Source organism: Ailuropoda melanoleuca, chromosome 10, assembly GCF_002007445.2.
Source record: "Ailuropoda melanoleuca isolate Jingjing chromosome 10, ASM200744v2, whole genome shotgun sequence".
In the NCBI taxonomy this organism is placed as follows: Eukaryota; Metazoa; Chordata; class Mammalia; order Carnivora; family Ursidae; genus Ailuropoda; species Ailuropoda melanoleuca.
In genome coordinates this window covers 85,328,806-85,339,697 of record NC_048227.1, presented here as the reverse complement: position 1 = coordinate 85,339,697, position 10,892 = coordinate 85,328,806, and the positions used below count along the sequence as shown (strand labels likewise).

General features: G+C 40.1%; 1 long non-coding RNA gene across 1 annotated transcript; it reads right to left on the bottom strand.

Annotated features, from left to right (window-relative positions):
* Window positions 1-848: 848 nt before the first annotated feature.
* Window positions 849-6,588, bottom strand: LOC117804005. The gene is made up of 4 exons (XR_004628155.1): window positions 6,169-6,588; window positions 4,384-4,558; window positions 1,758-1,831; window positions 849-1,027 (listed from the first exon to the last, which is right to left on the bottom strand). It is a non-coding gene; the product is annotated as an uncharacterized LOC117804005 (long non-coding RNA).
* Window positions 6,589-10,892: the final 4,304 nt, after the last annotated feature.

The following is a 10,892-nucleotide window of genomic DNA, read 5'->3' as shown; positions in this document are numbered from 1 at the left end:
TTGAGGAAATTTATTTTTTCAGAACACCTCTTTTTAGGGCAACCACAGAAGTACATAAGGTATTTGGCATGGATGTAATTTTAAAGTTCAAATGATTACTTTGTTGAAGTAAAAAGTTATCAGAAGTTCAAGTAAAAGACTAGAAGTTTTATCTAGAAGAGAATAATCCCGTTGTCACACTGAGAATGTTTTGCTGGTCACTAGACAAACGCAATGAGTAAGGCAGAATTTTGTTGACTATCCTGGTTTTATTGTTTTTTTTAACCAATTAGCAATGTTTACAGAGAGAGGACAATAGCTAAGTGAATCAAAAAGATATGAGGGTTAAGTCAGAACAGGGTGCCTTGCTGCTGACTTCATTTCCAGGTTTGGCTAGAGCCTGCATTCTTCTAGTCTCAGAAGATTCTTTTTATTTTATTTTATTTTATTTTTAATTTTTATTTTATTTTATGTTATTCTATTCTATTTTATTTTATTTAATAGACAGACAGAGAGACAGCAAAAGAGGGAATACAAGCAGGGGGAGTGGGAGAGGGAGAGCAGGCTTCCTGCTGAGCAAGGACCCAATGAGGGGCTCGTTCCCAGGACCCTAGGATCATGACCTGAGCCAAAGGTAGACACTTAACCAACTGAGCCACCCAAGTGCCCCTAGTCTAAGAAGATTCTTTTATTTTCAAAACCTATTGGTTCTTTTCACGCGATCCACTGATACATAAATAAGTGCATGCCAAAATGGAAGTATAAACCACTCTTGGTCTTACGTTTTTCCAAGGGGCCAGGAAGGAAAGTTTGGGCAGGATGGTTGTTTTTAGGTTAAGCACTTTAGAAAGCAAGCAAAACTGGTTAAATATGAGTTTTATTGAGCATAGCAATCAGAAAACACTTTAGTTAGCTGCTGAACCCGGTCCATGGTAAACATTCACTAGCTACTTTTTGATTTGGTCATGTTCTCTCTGATGCGACACCTCTGTTGATGGTCACCATTACTCCATGCCATTACGGTGCATGTGCTATCGCCCATGAAGCTCTGCAGCAGAGTGGCAAACAGATATCACAAAGTTTCAGTAACATAATAACACTGAAGGTCTACTGCTCAAATGGGGCTGAATACTCAGTGCCAGTTGGGTCTCACTGGCCAAGCCAATGGCTTACATCTGATCCAGATGTCTGAAGTCATTTATAGGCAATTCTCTCGTCTAGCCAATTAGTCTTAACACTGAAGCAATTGACTTACCTGCTGACAGCCTGAATCAACAGATAATTTATGACCTGAACTTCTGTAATTATTTTAATAGGCTTTTTATACCCTTTCCATTCTATTTATCATAATAAGAGCATTTAAAATGAGAACTCCTCACTAAAGGGAAGAGATGTGACGGTCTTAAAGAAACATTTTATTGAAGAAATCAGAGACCTGCCCTTTTAAGAGGGTCCATATTGGAAAAATTCCCCTCTTCCTTCTTTCAATTCATCCATGGAGAAATAGACTGGACTCTTTTTTCACCATTTTAAGTCATTACTATCTCTATCTCCAACTTGTTTATTGCCTGTGCTAAGACCTTCAAATATCTCAAAGTCAACCTGCTGTGCATTGTCTTGCTCTTATTAACAATGGCGGCTGAAAGAGAAGCCATTCTGTGAAGCCTGATGTCTCCTCCCTAATCAGGCTGGGGGATCTTAACTTCAAGAGGCCAGTTTGTCACCAAGATAGTGCCAGCCTGTCTTCATTCCGTGTTCATGCACTTTCTGCTACTCACCACAACCTGCAGGAGGGTCCTCCCAACATCGCTAACATTGATGACAGACAAATGTCATGGCCATCAGAGGTGGGCTAAGGAAGAACACAGAACAAGGCAAATTTTGTGGAGAAACATGAATAAACAGTTTTAGTCTACTTAGCTAAGGAGAGAAACTATGGCTCAATATTGAACTGCTATACTTTACAACATACCATAGAGAATACCAAAGAAAATATTGCCTGGGGAGATACATGCTCAAACCTTCCCATCTGCAGCTGCTATCAATTATTCTGCCCTGATGTGACCAGAAATCTCAGTTTTCAATAGAGAAATATGAGTTGTAAACGAATCCTTATTGGCCACCCTTACATTCCCCTCCCCACCCCCACCTCCTGATTCTGTTTTGCTTTTCAAACATTTGAAATGTCCACATACTTTGTATCCTCGCCCACTGGGAAGTTAGAAAAGCAAACTTAGCTAGTTTCAGGGCAGAGGAGAGATTTTGTGGCTTTCCGAGAATCTCCATTAGATTACAAAGGCTCATAAAAGGGTACCTTCACCCTAAATGTTATATAAACAGAATTCTGTCTGTGTGTGTGATTTACACTCTTATTGAAGATCTTGAATCTTCCTTCTCTTCATGCTAGAAGATAAGTGAAGGACAAAAAGCCTATTTAGAACAGTTAACCTGATCATTTTTTAAAAGATGTGTGCAAATCACTGGGGCTGGGATCCCGTTTGTCAACCAAATTGTCAGGAAATAATTTATTACCGACAAGAACAAAGTGTGCAGCTGGATACCCCAAAACAACGGCATGCTAAATGAGCCAGAGACTTGTTATAAATATCTTCCCCGGGACTGCATTTCCTATAGTCTAAAATTATTCTAGAAGCAGCATGGTATTCATGGAAAAAAAATAGTTGTACTGAGCATCAGGGTGTCAGAGTTTCTTTTGCCTGTTCTAGTAACTAGCTTTGCTAATCAAGTTAGGCCACTTTCAGATTTTTGTGAATAATAATAATAATGTAAAAAAAAGAAATAAAAAGAAAGAAAAGGAAGAAAGAAAAGTGAAAAGAAAAGAAAAAAAGAGAAGAGAAGAGAGAAGAGAGAAGAGAAAGAAAGAAAGAAAGAGAAGAGAAGAGAAGAGAAGAGAAGAGAAGAGAAGAGAAGAGAAGAGAAGAGAAGAGAAGAGAAGAAGAAGAGAAGAGAAGAGAAGAGAAAGAAAGAGGGAATTTATATTGGATGACCTCTGAATTTCTTTTGAGCTCTAAAATTCTACACTGACATCACTGATATCCTATCATTGAACTCAAATGCTCTACCAATTAGTCTAGGCTCATTCAAGAGATGAGAAAACTGCATTTAGAAAAAGGGAAACAAAGGACTGTAGTAAAATAGGTGTTTGATTTCTGTGTGAATTATATCATCAAGAAATTGTTCTTCTGGCACGATTAATATAGTTAACTTTGAGAGGTGAAAAAAGTTAATAACAAATCAAAAAAGACAAAGTAATTGGGAATAAGACTTCACTTAAAAAATAAATTTTTAAAAAGTAATGGTAATAAATGAAATCCCTCTTCTTTAGAACTCCCAGTCTTTTCACTTTTGTTATATTCCACCCTGTGTTAAAAGTTCCTATGTGTCTGTCTTCTCTGTTAGACTATAAGTTTCTAGATGTCAGGGGCCATAATTTGTTCATGTTTATATCTGTCATGTTGATTTGCCCAGAAAGACACTCAGCAAATGTTTGTTGAATTGAATCCAATTTTCAATATATTTAATAAAAGTGGAAAATACTGAGATGGAATAATTAATCAAACTCCACTGGTAAATCTAAATCTTAGATGAATCTCCAAACTTCCTTCTTTTTACAAATGACTTGGGAGACAATGATGTCATGTAGAATCTGTGAGATATCTAAGCAACTGGAGAAGACTCTTCGTATCTTGAAAGAAAGAAAAATATCAAATTGCAAGTATGTAATTTTTTCCTTATCTATCAGTATTTCTTTATGGCTCGTTCATTTTTTTATCCATTCCACACATATTTAATGGGTATCCACTAGTCTGGTTGTACAACTATGATTAAGATATGATTTCTGCTTTCAATACAATGTTTCTAGTTTATGGAGAGAGATCAATTACAATACAGTGGGGTAATTGTGGTATTCGCATGTATACAATACATTGATAGCACATAAAAGGGATGCCTGAATGAATGTTTAGGGTTATTTAAAGCTTCTCAGAAGACAAGATGCACGGCTACACTGAATAAGGAAGGGTAATTCTGAGTCAGTCAGGGCAAAGATCTAAGACCTGTAGACAAAGAGGGTGGCATTTTATATTTAGTTAGGAAATTTTAGGTAGTACTTATTGTATGCCAGTCATTTTTTCCGATCACTTTAAAAAACAGTAATTCCTTTAATGCAACATCTCTATGCAAACTATTATCATACCCATTACAAATGAGGAAGCCAGGGCACAGAAAGAATAAGTAACTTCATGAGGTCAATTAGCTAGTAGGTGACAGAGCTGAGATTTGAACCCAGGCGCTGTGGGGTCAGAAGTTATGCTTTTAATCCTCTTGGTTATATGTTGTTGCTCTATGGCTGGGAGGCAGAGAGCCTGGCTCCTCCCCACTCACCTCTTCTTCCTTTATTCTCCGCCTCAGCATTCTATACATCCGATTTTGTAACGACTTGTGTGTGTACTTGCGTGCTTCTGTCTTCCTCATTACGCTGCAGCCCTGCCGGGGTCCTCATTGAGGGGTTCAAAGCAGGAGAGTCAAGCGGTCATATGGGTATTCTAAAAAGAGCACTCTGATTGATGCAGAGGGAAAAATGTCATTTTGGTTAGAATATCTATGATGTACCTGATATTAAAATAGAGTTTCAGCCCAGGCACATTTCAAAACAGGGAAATAGACCAAGAAGTAAAAATGTTTCAAAGTAAGAGGCTAAAGTCTGCTTTAGATGACTCTTAGATGTGTCAACCACATTAAAGTATAAAAGGGTCTAGCTGGAGATTAGAAGAGAATTTTTGGAGAGGAGAAGATTTATTTGAAGAAGCCTTTGCTCTGAGTCACAACCGCCCCAGCTCTGGTCCAAGAGAGCAGGAGACAGCCCTAACTTCAAACCTAGTCAGAGAGGTTTAGGTGATAATTCAAGAAGAATTTTCTGGAGAGAACAGTAGAAGGGACTGACCCCTAACTCATACTGAAGAAAAGCAGCTTTACTAGGACTACTCCAAGCACTTAATGCTTGTCCTCTGCAGGTTAGGGGCTGTCTGACTCCCACCCAAATCCCTGAGGACAAAGATGGGCTGGTCCTCCACAGAGATGTAAAGGAGCCTGCTGTACTGAGATGGGGAAGCAGGCCCGCCATGCTGGCCAGGAATACATGAGTGTGGACCAAAGACTGAGGGAAGCATGCAGAAGTCAACACAGTGGTGAGCCAGCAAAGGGCTCCTCCTCCTCCCTGTGGGAGGAGCGTCCAGATGGTCACTCAGTGTTGGCAGGAGTTGGAGCTTATGCCGGATGCATCGGGACTAAGGGATGAGTATGTAATCGGGCTAAGTTTTCTCAAGAGGAAGTACAGGTGAGAGACCCTCACTGATTTGGGGGTGAGGTGGGGAGGAGCATCTTCTACGAATGTGTGAAAGTGTCCATGTTAGAATGAGCTCCTTTCACCCACCGGCCAAGTTCAGAGAGAGGGTAATGCCCGATCATCAGGAGAGGATCGGGTGAGTGAGGACTTTTCCTCTCCACCTCCCCTCATCCCCAGCATGGGAGGAATTCAGAATCTGAAGGTAGCCAAAGAGGGAAGAGAAGTAGAAATCACCACATGATGAAAGAATGAAGAAGCCAACATTACTCCCCTTACCTAATAGCAAATTTTACATGGGACATCTTGATGATTCCAATTTGATAGTGTTTGGTGACTTAAAGTAAAGGTAAGTCTCTTTATTATCTAAATGTGACCACAGGATTTTATGGAGGCTGCCAGTCACTGTAAAGGGAAGAGATTCCCGCACCGAATCAATTTAAAGGGATTAAAATGCAGATGCTTGGTGATACATGACCATCACAACTGGTATTCACCAGAAAGAAGAGATCCACTCACAGTACGCTGCCCTAACCCAGCAGGAGCCAGATCTAGGGCTTACAAGAGCTTCCCGTACACCAGTCACCCCTGAACTGTCCGGGGAATCCCAGGTCCCACTCTAGGTTACCCACAAAGCACATTTAAGTCCATTGTTTTCCTGTGGCAAATTACCATGCCACCTGTAGCTTTGCAGCCTACGTGTCCTTTCTCAGTCCCAGCCCCAGGGCCTGACGAAGCAGGTTTTTCCATGACGTCCCCACTGAAGTCTGAGGATGCTTACACTGCTATCTGGCCCAACCACAAGAAACAGGATTTCAGCCACACACCTGCTGGGTTCTTGATCCCTCGCCATGACAGTATCTTCAGCCTCGTCTTCTGCCACGTTTCCTACTTTGCTCCTACAGTACAAGTACTGGTACTGCTCATAGTTCCATCAACAGAAGACGAGCTTCAGTTCCTCCACATGTCATGGTCCTTCACCCTTGGGGGAATTTACAGTGCTGTCCCCACATCTAGAACCCTCTCTGATCATTTCCTGCCCTGTATACGGAAGTCGAATGTATGATTAAGAACATGACTCTGGAATAAAACACGCTGGCTCTGAAGCTGACTTTTTCTAATGAGTAACTTTTTGACCTCGGATGACGTACTTAGTTGTTCTAACCTCAACTTCCTCATCTGTAAAATGAGCGTAATGATATTACTTACCTCATAAAGTTGTGATGAGGATTACATGACATAATGAACAAAAAATATTCAGCCTATGGTCTGGCACATATAAAGTACTAATAAATAAAGATTTGTTGAAAAAATCGAATAACTGGGTCCTGACACATCCAGTTTCCTCGTGTTGGAAAGCTACTCCCTCCACCATCTGCCTGGCAAGCTCCTACTGACCCTGCAAAACCTAGGGCAAGTGACAAGGGTTATTACAGAGAATGAGTAACTTCTCATGGTATCAATGCCAGGATACACTGTTAGGTGAGAAAAGCAAAATGCTTAACAGCGCACATGGCACCATTTGTGAAAGAAAGTTATGTTAACTTTTGTGTAGAAAGAAGGCGAAATAGGGGCGCCTGGGTGGCTCAGTTGTTGAGTGTCTGCCTTTGGCTCAGGGCGTGATCCCAGAGTCCTGGGATCGAGCCCCACATCAGGTTCTTCTGCTGGGAGCCTGCTTCTTCCTCTCCCACTCCCCCTGCCTGTGTTCCTCTCTTGCTGTCTGTTTCTCTCTCTCTGTCAAATAAATAAATAAAAAATCTAAAAAAAAAAAAATTTAAAAATTAAAAAAAAAAAAAAGAAAAAAGAAAGAAGGGGAAATAGCGCATACCAGGGATTTGTGTGAATTTCTGCCAAGTAGAAACATTGAAAAAATAAGCTAGAACCCACAAGTAGTGATATTTGAATTGAGCCTCCGCAAACAACAAGGTCCTCTTTGTCCGTGCACATAAGTGATGAAGATTTTCACGCACTGATAGCAATCATTATCTAAGATTCTAATTCTGTGCGAACCAAGCCACTAGCTGACTCAGTTAAATTCATTCTAGAAACATATATTCCAAGCAAGAAAGGAGAAAGAGAAGAGAAAAAGACTTTGGCTTGTGCCAGGCACAAGTTCAGCACTTCCTGTACGTTAGTTCATGTGATCTTCACAACCCTACCAGGTGGTTACTTTGCAAAGGAGGCAACTGGAGGCCAAGGGCCAGACAACTGGAGACAGAAATGGAGGTGAAATTCAAATTCACCTCTGAGTCCCAAGCCCTGCCCCCCTCAGCCACACAGTATAGACTCCATATATCACCCAGTCTGGTGAATGACAGAGAACTGGTAAACACGACTTACCCCTACTTCTTCCCTGAACTTGTTACTAAAGATAATCAAAGTGCCAGCCAAGTACAGACTCCTGTTGCACACCCATAGGGACCCTCCCCATGGAGCATAGATTATTTTATGACCCTTCTTCCACGCAGCTCTTCAAACAGTTATGAATTCACATAAACACGCTCTTCCCTGACTTGAGTTCCACATATTTCTACATGTATAACCTAATATTCCATTAAATTTCACACTGAGGACTGAAGACTATAAAAATGCAATGAGTTTATTTTGGCACGAATTATTTTAATAAGTCAGTGCTGATTTCTAATTATCACTGTTTTCTACCCCCAATATTTACAAGTCATGAAAACAAGCTGATATGCTTAGTATAATTTTCTAGAAAGTCTTTAGAAAATTACATTAAGGTCACCATCTTCTCTTTATTTTCTAGAGTTGCCAGGAAGGGGGAGGCATTGCCCATAGTTTTCCATATCAGACACACTTTGTGAGGCAATATTAAAAATTTTTGTGTTCCAAAAATGTACTTTTCTGAGTTTAGAGACTTAACATGATTTTTAAAAAATATCTCCTTACCGTCACTTTACCAATTTAAGGCCTCGGTTAATCATAACAGTGATGTGCGTTCATGACTTTCCAATGTGAAGATCCTTGATAGAGAAGATGTCAATAGAACTAATTAGCTAGTTCTGCTTTCTCTGTGACATTCATTAAGGTTACACTATTTGTGCCATGACTCGGTCTCCATTACTCTTCTTTCTCTCAATATTGCGTCTAAAGTCATTTTTGTATTAATTAGTATTTTTCACAAGCCTCAGCTCGTTCTCAACTTAGACTTCTTAACAGTTTTTTTTTTTTTTAAAGATTTTATTCATTTATTTGACAGAGATAGAGACAGCCAGCGAGAGAGGGAACACAAGCAGGGGGAGTGGGAGAGGAAGAAGCAGGCTCATAGCAGAGGAGCCTGATGTGGGGCTCGATCCCATAACGCCGGGATCACGCCCTGAGCCGAAGGCAGACGCTTAACCGCTGTGCCACCCAGGCGCCCCAACAGTTTTGAGCTACTTTTGCTGTTGGTGATGGTGGTCAGTGATACAGTGTCCTTCCTCCCACCTTATTTACACACCCTTTTGAACTCTGGCATCAAGAATGAGTGAAGTCACACAAGTGAAAATATTTCTGTAAGCCAATGTTATTACAGTCTTAAATTTAAATGACATGGTCTGATTGGTAGAAAAATTTAGGGTTTGAAAATATTATCAAAACATCATAACATTAGCACATCCTTCACTGCTTTCCTTCCTCCTGTTTTTCATTCTCTGTAATTCATGAATGATGACATTGAGAATTAATCTTCCAAACAGAGCCTATCAACACAAACATCACAGTGGGAAGAGGGTATCTCTGTTTCCATAACCTAGACACTCACTCATCTGATGCATGCAGACTGGGGCATTTTTGTAATTGCCAGTTGGAAAGTTGGTATTCTTTTTTCAGGGATAGATTAATTTGTTTTGGAAATCAGATTTTGGGAGGGTCAGAATATAGGATAGAAGCAAATCATTTGCTGCACTGGAGAGATTATTCGCTCTCCTGGGACAATTTTCATTTGCCTGTCCTTTGTCTTCCTGTGTCAGATGGGATTCAGTTCGCCTTTCCTCGCTTGTGCAGAATGTATGTGGAAATTTTAATGTAAATGGAGATCCATGGGAAGTCAGTAGCTTTAAGCACAGAAAGCCATCACTTTGTTCACTTAATTTTTTTTGGCGGGGGAGGTCACTTTGCTTTTAGGGGAAAAAAGAGTTCAAAGGGGGCATGTTTCCTAGACCAAACCTAAATGAAAATTTCTTTTTTATTATTATTAAGAGACAGTTCTCTTTGCTATACTTCATCCAAGTGACCACAAGCTCTTTCTCAGCTGAGACATCATCTGCTCTTCTTTGACTTGTCTTACAACCAAGCAAGTGTTTGCAAAAGGATTAAGAGCCTTCAAGACATTACAAGAAGCATGGGGAGCCATCCTGACACAAGCACTGACTTTGACACCCAGTTTTCCGGACTGTGCTATTACGAGCACTGCCTTTTTCTAATCCTTTCTCCACATCCATGCACAGATGGAGAGCGAATTTCTAAGACAGAATCTGTTTATTTCATGAAAGAAGAAATCGACAGCAGTTAATGTCCAAAGGAGGAAACTGTTCTTTGGCCGGTGCTTATAGCAGCAAGGCTGCTATAAGAATGACTCATGAATCAAACTCCTCTTTCTTATATATGTGTATATCTTTACAATGTGTTGTCTTTTTGTGACTAAGAAGCTTGCTAAACATCAACAATGTGAAGTAAGGAAAAAGAAACCTCTCCAAGGGCAGCAAGTACCTTGCGGCAAGTTTGTAAAACCAATGCCCAGCAATGGACAGCACCTGGCTGGCAATATGTTTACGAAATTAATTCTTTTCTAGATTCATTTTGTTTCTACTGAATTAAATGAAAGGGCATTAAGAAGGCCATCTAAAACTAAGATATTCATAAAATAAAATTACCTTCTGTCACTTAAACTAAAAAATAAGCAAAATAGGTCAGAACAGAGAGATAAATTCCCCAATGGCTCGCAGCCTTGCAAATCTGGTTCTAGCCCTCTCATAAATTATATAATTTTGAAGAATTCACATAACTTCTGTGAGACTTACTTTCCCACCTACAAAATTAAGAGGTTAGCCTAAAATATCTCTAAGCTCCCACCCAATTCAAACATACCATGTATCCTAAACAATGCCTATAAATGCCTCGACAAGCATTGTCCAGCACCAGCTTTTATGGGAATTCTATCCCTTTGAGGGGAATCGATGTGGGGAGCCAGGAATTTCAGGATGCCATGCATTTCGGAGTGCTGTATTTCCCATCTATTGGCTCAATAATTTTTACTCTTCCTATTATATACCTCCCCTCCTTTGTGAGCATTTGGTTCTTTTCATAAGTTGATCAAAGAGCTGAAAGGGGTAACGTGACCTACCCAAAGTCACACAAAGTATCTAGAAATGAAGTCTAGATTTTTTTGTTTTTCTTTCCCAGGTTTCTCTTTGTGTTAAATGTGGTTTTATTTTATGGTACCTTATTTATCACCATCATAAGAGTTTTTGGGTTCCTGCTGGGTGCACAGCAAGTTACCAGACCCCATGGGATTTATGTGGCTCACAAAAGGCATGACTCCTACACATGC